The 8,283-nt window shown below is 46.4% G+C and overlaps 1 long non-coding RNA gene across 1 annotated transcript; it reads right to left on the bottom strand.

The window, feature by feature from the left end:
- Window positions 1-3,607: 3,607 nt before the first annotated feature.
- On the bottom strand, window positions 3,608-6,551 carry LOC124028943. The gene is made up of 3 exons (XR_006837686.1): window positions 6,480-6,551; window positions 4,158-4,233; window positions 3,608-4,030 (listed from the first exon to the last, which is right to left on the bottom strand). It is a non-coding gene; the product is annotated as an uncharacterized LOC124028943 (long non-coding RNA).
- Window positions 6,552-8,283: the final 1,732 nt, after the last annotated feature.

The following is an 8,283-nucleotide window of genomic DNA, read 5'->3' as shown; positions in this document are numbered from 1 at the left end:
TCCTAATTGTCCCTAGAATTTCTAAGCAAACAGCTGGAGGCAGGGCTTTCTCCTATAGAGCTCCATTTTTATGGAACGGTCTGCCTACCCATGTCAGAGACGCAAACTCGGTCTCAACCTTTAAGTCTTTACTGAAGCCTTGCTGTATCTGCCTGGCCGGTTCCCTCTTTCCACTGGGATTATCTGCCTCCAACCCTGTTACGGGGGCTGAGTCACTGGCTTGCTGGGGCTCTCTCATGCCGTCCCTGGGGGGGGGGGGGGTGCGTCACCTGGGTGGGTTGATTCACTGTTGTGGTCAGCCTGTCTGGGTTGGCGCCCCCTTGGGTTGTGCCGTGGCGGAGATCTTTGTGGGCTATACTCGGCCTTGTCTCAGGATGGTAAGTTGGTGGTTGAAGATATCCCTCTAGTGGTGTGGGGGCTGTGCTTTGGCAAAGTGGGTGGGGTTATATCCTTCCTGTTTGGCCCTGTCCGGGGGTGTCCTCGGATGGGGCCACAGTGTCTCCTGACCCCTCCTGTCTCAGCCTCCAGTATTTATGCTGCAGTAGTTTATGTGTCGGGGGCTAGGGTCAGTTTGTTATATCTGGAGTACTTCTCCCTGTCCTATTCGGTGTCTTGTGTGAATCCAAGTGTGCGTTCTCTAATTCTCTCCTTCTCTCTTTCTTTCTCTCTCTCGGAGGACCTGAGCCCTAGGACCATGCCCCAGGACTACCTGACATGATGACTCCTTGCTGTCCCCAGTCCACCTGGCCATGCTGCTGCTCCAGTTTCAACTGGCCTGGGCCCTAGGACCATGTCCCAGGACTACCTGACATGATGACTCCTTGCTGTCCCCAGTCCACCTGGCCATGCTGCTGCTCAGTTTCAACTGTTCTGCCTTACTATTATTCAACCATGCTGGTCATTTATGAACATTTGAACATCTTGGCCACGTTCTGTTATAATCTCCACCCGGCACAGCCAGAAGAGGACTGGCCACCCCACATATGCTCTCTCTAATTCTCTCTTTCTTTCTCTCTCTCGGAGGACCTGAGCCCTAGGACCGTGCCCCAGGACTACCTGACATGATGGCTCCTTGCTGTCCCCAGTCCACCTGACTGTGCTGCTGCTCCAGTTTCAACTGTTCTGCCTTATTAGTATTCGACCATACTGGTCATTTATGAATATTTGAACATCTTGGTCATGTTCTGTTATAATCTCTACCCGGCACAGCCAGAAGAGGACTGGCCACCCCACATAGCCTGGTTCCTCTCTAGGTTTCTTCCTAGGTTTTGGCCTTTCTAGGGAGTTTTCTAGCCACCGTGCTTTTACACCTGCATTGTTTGCTGTTTGGGGTTTTAGGCTGGGTTTCTGTACAGCACTTTGAGATATCAGCTGATGTACGAAGGGCTATATAAATACATTTGATTTGATTTGATTTGATTTGTTCTACACTTTTAAAAAACCCAGTGATCTTTCTAGCCAGAGGGGATTTTCATAATCTCATAGTATTTGAAAATAAATATTATTTTTTGAAAATGTTTAAACTTTTGATGTCATCAGGTAGACCCAAACTGTTACAGACCTATATCCATCCTGCCCTGCCTATCTAAGGTCTTTGAAAGCCAAGTCAACAAACAGGTGACTGACCATCTCGAATCCCACCGTACCTTCTCCGCTATGCAATCCGGTTTCCGAGCCGGTCACGGGTGCACCTCAGCCACACTCAAGGTACTAAACGACATCATAACCGCCATCGATAAAAGACAGTACTGTGCAGCCGTCTTCATCGACCTTGCCAAGGCTTTCGACTCTGTCAATCACCATATTCTTATCGGCAGACTCAGTAGCCTCGGTTTTCGGATGACTGCCTTGCCTGGTTCACCAATTACTTTGCAGACAGAGTTCAGTGTGTCAAATCGGAGGGCATGTTGTCCGGTCCTCTGGCAGTCTCTATGGGGGTGCCACAGGGTTCTATTCTCGGGCCGACTCTTTTCTCTGTATATATCAATGATGTTGCTCTTGTTGCGGGCGATTCCCTGATCCACCTCTACGCAGACGACACCATTGTATACACTTTCCGGCCCGTCATTGGACACTGTGCTATCTAACCTCCAATCGAGCTTCAATGCCATACAACACTCCTTCCGTGGCCTCCAACTGCTCTTAGACGCTAGTAAAACCAAATGCATGCTTTTCAACCGATCACTGCCTGCACCCGCATGCCCGACTAGCATCACCACACTGGATGGCTCCGACCTTGAATATGTGGACACCTATAAGTACCTAGGTGTCTGGCTAGACTGCAAACTCTCCTTCCAGACCCATATCAAACATCTCAATCGAAAATCAAATCAAGAATCGGCTTTCTATTCCGCAACAAAGCCTCCTTCACTCACGCTGCCAAGCTTACCTAGTAAAACTGACTATCCTACCGATCCTCGACTTCGGCGCGTCATCTACAAAATTGCTTCCAACACTCTACTCAGCAAACTGGATGCAGTTTATCACAGTGCCATCCGTTTTGTCACTAAAGCACCTTATACTACCCACCACTGCGACTTGTATGCTCTAGTCGGCTGGCCCTCGCTACATATTCGTCGCCAGACCCACTGGCTTCAGGTCATCTACAAGGCCATGCTAGGCAAGCTCCGCCTTATCTCAGTTCACTGGTCACGATGGCAACACCCATCCGTAGCACGCGCTCCAGCAGGTGTATCTCATTGATCATCCCTAAAGCCAACACCTCATTCGGCCGCCTTTCGTTCCAGTACTCTGCTGCCTGTGACTGGAACGAATTGCAAAAATCGCTGAAGTTGGAGACTTTTATCTCCTCACCAACTTCAAACATCAGCTAGCTGAGCAGCTAACCGATCGCTGCAGCTGTACATAATCTATTGGTAAATAGCACACCCATTTTCACCTACCTCATCCCCACAGTTTTTATTTATTTACTTTTATGCTCTTTTGCACACCAATATCTCTACCTGTACATGATCATTTATCACTCCAGTGTTAATCTGCAATATTGTAATTATTCGCCTACCTCCTCATGCCTTTTGCACACATTGTATATAGACTCCCCTTTTTTCTCTGTGTTATTGACTTGTTAATTGTTTACTCCATGTGTAACTCTGTGTTGTCTGTTCACACTGCTATGCTTTATCTTGGCCAGTCGCAGTTGCAAATGAGAACCTGTTCTCAACTAGCCTACCTGGTTAAATAAAGGTGAAATAAAAAAAATAAAAAATAAAATATTATTTTCTACAAAACGTTGAGATTTGCAGTTTTGACATATGTAGACAATGGTATTGTTCTGGAGATAATGAAAATGAGGTCGAAAATTGGTGGACTTGCCTGTTAATTATTTAATTAATAAAACAGTATTTGTAAGTCTGCTGTTGTGTTGCGATAATGCAGACTTCTACCAGTGTTTCTGGGGTAATACTGACACCTACTGGTTCATCATTGTCTTGACTGATCCCACAGAGAAAGAACTAAACTATAGAAATAGTACACTACATGCCCAGTACATTATTCACACATTAATACATTTATACATATATTTATCATTTATATTTTATTAACACTATTAAATTACTGCACATACAAAGCATTTTAGAGCAATAGGATGAAATAATATATTCTTTCAAATAGAAGTTCTTGCTGCAGTGTGAACTAGGAAAGGGAGATGTTTGTGTTGATATAATCCCAACTAGATGTCCATGTATTTTCACGTTACAAACATTAGTGACCAGCACATACACTTTCTGGCCTCAAGCCTTAGTTAAAGGTTCAACAATGAATTTGTGTTGGTTCAAATAGAAATGTTTTCCCAATTATCCTAGTTGTAAGAAAAATATAAAAATATCCTTAAAAGATCATTATTTATAACTGGATGTATGTAAGATATTAAATATTAAATGGCCTGGTTTAGGACATAAATGAGGTATAGGTGAGATAGGTTTATGAACTTTACATTAATCATTTAGATAACTGGATTCATTGTTTAGGATACAGGAAGCCTGACAAGTTCAATCTTCATTTTGGGACCCTGAAAGTCAAAAACAAATACACTGTTATTTAGTTACTTAGTTACCTGAGTGTCCATCACTGACATCAACATCATTTGTTTAATTGACATCTATTATTGGTTTTGATTGATAAGAGGTCGTACTCACAGGTGATTGGTCCGATGGTGAGGGGTTCGAGGGGGACAGAGGGGGTGACAGAGCGGTATTTCCTTTTGGTGCACATCTGAGGAAAGAGACGAGAAGGAGTCAGAGAGACCAGACATTGAGACAGAGAGACGAGAAGGAGTCAGAGAGACCAGATACTGAGACAGAGAGACGAGAAGGAGTCAGAGAGACCAGACACTGAGACAGAGAGACCAGACACTGAGACAGAGAGACCAGATACTGAGACAGAGAGACCAGATACTGAGACAGAGAGACGAGAAGGAGTCAGAGAGACCAGAAACTGAGACAGAGAGACGAGAAGGAGTCAGAGAGACCAGACACTGAGACAGAGAGACCAGATACTGAGACAGAGAGACGAGAAGGAGTCAGAGAGACCAGACACTGAGACAGAGAGTCCAGATACTGAGACAGAGAGACGAGAAGGAGTCAGAGAGACCAGACACTGAGACAGAGAGACCAGACACTGAGACAGAGAGGCCAGACACTGAGACAGAGAGACGAGAAGGAGTCAGAGAGACCAGACACTGAGACAGAGAGACGAGAAGGAGTCAGAGAGACCAGATACTGAGACAGAGAGACGAGAAGGAGTCAGAGAGACCAGACACTGAGACAGAGAGGCGAGAAGGAGTCAGAGAGACCAGACACTGAGACAGAGAGGCCAGACACTGAGACAGAGAGGCCAGACACTGAGACAGAGAGACCAGATACTGAGACAGAGAGACCAGACACTGAGACAGAGAGACCAGAGAGAGTCAGAGAGACCAGATACTGAGACAGAGACGAGAAGGAGTCAGAGAGACCAGACACTGAGACAGAGAGACGAGAAGGAGTCAGAGAGATCAGACACTGAGACAGAGAGACGAGAAGGAGTCAGAGAGACCAGACACTGAGACAGAGAGACGAGAAGGAGTCAGAGAGACCAGACACTGAGACAGAGAGGCCAGACACTGAGACAGAGAGACGAGAAGGAGTCAGAGAGACCAGACACTGAGACCAGACACTGAGACAGAGAGACGAGAAGGAGTCAGAGGCCAGACACTGAGACAGAGAGACGAGAAGGAGTCAGAGAGATCAGACACTGAGACAGAGAGACCAGACACTGAGACAGAGAGACGGGAAGGAGTCAGAGAGACCAGACACTGAGACAGAGAGACCAGACACTGAGACAGAGAGACGAGAAGGAGTCAGAGAGGCCAGACACTGAGACAGAGAGACGAGAAGGAGTCAGAGAGACCAGACACTGAGACAGAGAGACGAGAAGGAGTCAGAGAGACCAGACACTGAGACAGAGAGACCAGACACTGAGACAGAGAGACCAGACACTGAGACAGAGAGACCAGACACTGAGACCAGATACTGAGACAGAGAGACGAGAAGGAGTCAGAGATACCAGACACAGACAGAGAGACCAGACACTGAGACAGAGAGACCAGACACTGAGACAGAGAGACGGGACGGAGTCAGAGAGAACAGACACTGAGACCTGAGAGAGTCAGAGAGACCAGACACTGAGACAGAGAGACCAGACACTGAGACAGAGAGACCAGACACTGAGACAGAGAGACCAGACACTGAGACCAGATACTGAGTCAGAGAGACCAGACACTGAGACAGAGAGACGAGAAGGAGTCAGAGAGACCAGACACTGAGACAGAGAGAAACGAGAAGGAGTCAGAGAGACCAGACACTGAGACCTGAGAGAGTCAGAGAGACCAGACACTGAGACAGAGAGACTCAGGAGAATCAGAAACCACCACACACAAACTGAGTGAGACTAGAGAGAGACCACAGACTGAGTGAGACCAGAGAGAGACCACAGACTGAGTGAGACCAGAGAGAGACCACAGACTGAGTGAGACCAGAGAGAGACCACAGACTGAGAGAGACCAGAGAGAGACCACAGACTGAGTGAGACCAGAGAGAGACCACAGACTGAGTGAGACCAGAGCGAGACCACAGACTGAGTGAGACCAGAGAGAGACCACAGACTGAGTGAGACCAGAGAGAGACCACAGACTGAGTGAGACCAGAGAGAGACCACAGACTGAGAGAGACCAGAGAGAGACCACAGACTGAGAGAGACCAGAGAGAGACCACAAACTGAGTGAGACCAGAGAGAGACCACAAACTGAGTGAGACCAGAGAGAGACCACAAACTGAGTGAGACTAGAGAGAGACCACAAACTGAGTGAGACCAGAGAGAGACCACAGACTGAGTGAGACCAGAGAGAGACCACAGACTGAGTGAGACCAGAGAGAGACCAGACAGAGTGGATGAGTCAGCGGGAAAGATGCAGGACTCACTGGAGTGCAGGAGGAGCTCCTCTGGTCACACAGGCTGAGTCTGCAGTGCAGGAAGACGTCCCGGTAGTCCCCTGGTACAGGAACAGCAGAGCAGAGAAGCGAGCCCTGAGAGACGAGCCGCTCTCCTCCACCCTCACCTGACGGAGTTCAGTCGGACATCTGGGAAACAGGGAGGGTCATGGGTTTAGGTTAGATAACGCAACAGAAAATACACAAACATTAGGGTTCGGTTCCCAGACACAGAATAAGCCTGATCCTGGAGTAAAAAGCATATGGAGAAGCTCCATGTAAAGTGTTAGTCCAGGACCAGACTTAATCTGTGTCTGGGAAAACCTCCTCCATATGTTCCTTGAGTATAAACCAAGACACCTGCACACATACTTGTTCTGAATGATGTAGTATCGCATGATGTCTTTAGGGTCGGGGGATTGCGTGGCATAGCAGTCCTCCAGAACGACCACGAAACGCTCCGTCTCGGACTCCTCTACGGACACGCCCACGTGCAGCACGGAACCCACCGGCAAGGTGACTCCGCCAGCTGGGTAAGCCTTTGTGAAGTCGTCGCTGTGGTACAGAGTCATGTTGGAGCCCACTCTGGAGCCCTTACCGACTCTGGAACCCTTCAGCCTGTCAAATGGGCCAATAGGAGATTTGGTTTTGTTAGATTACAAATAAACAGAGTAGAAAACTCACGGACGTTTAGTAAAGCTGAAACCAAGTTAATTCACCCACTGGGTCATACAGCAGCATAAGGCAACGACATGTTTCCACCAGTGGTAGTATATATATATATAGACCCCAATGTGGATGGAGCATCCTCCTTCCCTCTAAACATGACATGTTTCCACCAGTGGTAGTATATATATATATATATAGACCCCAATGTGGATGGAGCATCCTCCTTCCCTCTAAACATGACATGTTTCCACCAGTGGTAGTATATATATATATATATAGACCCCAATGTGGATGGAGCATCCTCCTTCCCTCTAAACATGACATGTTTCCACCAGTGGGAGTATATATATAGACTGTTAACTGTTAACTATATAAACTGTTCCTTCTCCCAATGTGACCTGACCTCCATTCCTCACTAACCCACATCTCTCCATCCTTATCAGTTCCTGCAACCATGTGATTGCCTCTCCTTTACTCAAAACATTCCAAGCTTAACTGCCTCCACCACAAACATTCCTCCTACAGATTAACATCTGGTGTAGAAACCTGACCATAGTATTCAATATTTCAAGTTTAGGAGTCAGAGCCCATCAGTTAAGAGATGCAGTCAGAGATGGTGAAGGACAAACAAAGTGCCTTGAGTGAGAAATGAGAGAAATGTACTTTACAGGCTTTATAATAATATTTATAATAATAATAATTAAAATAGTTATAATAAAAATAATAAATACCGGTACATTATTGTTGAAGCACTTTTCAAGACCCCCAAATTCACTTTAGATAGGCAAGATAAGACATGATTATTATTATAGTTTCAACACCATTACACAGCCAGCTTCAACGGAGTATCTTGGTGGAACAACCAGAACAACCAGTACTGTGATGAGTCGACAGAGGAGGTGATAAACTCTTAACTAGTCATCTAAAGGATCATCAAGAACCACGGGTTTAGAGGATAAACTGTCTATACATTAACAGGATAATGACAGTCTGACATTTGTTGGCCTGCATTGTTTTACATTGTGCTACATTATATTACATTGTGTTACTGTCATGTTTGTCATTTATTATCATGTCTCGTCCCTGTGCTCCCCATTCTATTCGTTTCCCTCTGCTGGTCTTATTA

Source organism: Oncorhynchus gorbuscha, unplaced genomic scaffold, assembly GCF_021184085.1.
Source record: "Oncorhynchus gorbuscha isolate QuinsamMale2020 ecotype Even-year unplaced genomic scaffold, OgorEven_v1.0 Un_scaffold_5082, whole genome shotgun sequence".
NCBI classification, from domain to species: Eukaryota; Metazoa; Chordata; class Actinopteri; order Salmoniformes; family Salmonidae; genus Oncorhynchus; species Oncorhynchus gorbuscha.
The sequence above is the reverse complement of the archived record's forward strand: the minus strand, read 5'-3'. Positions and strand labels throughout refer to the sequence as shown.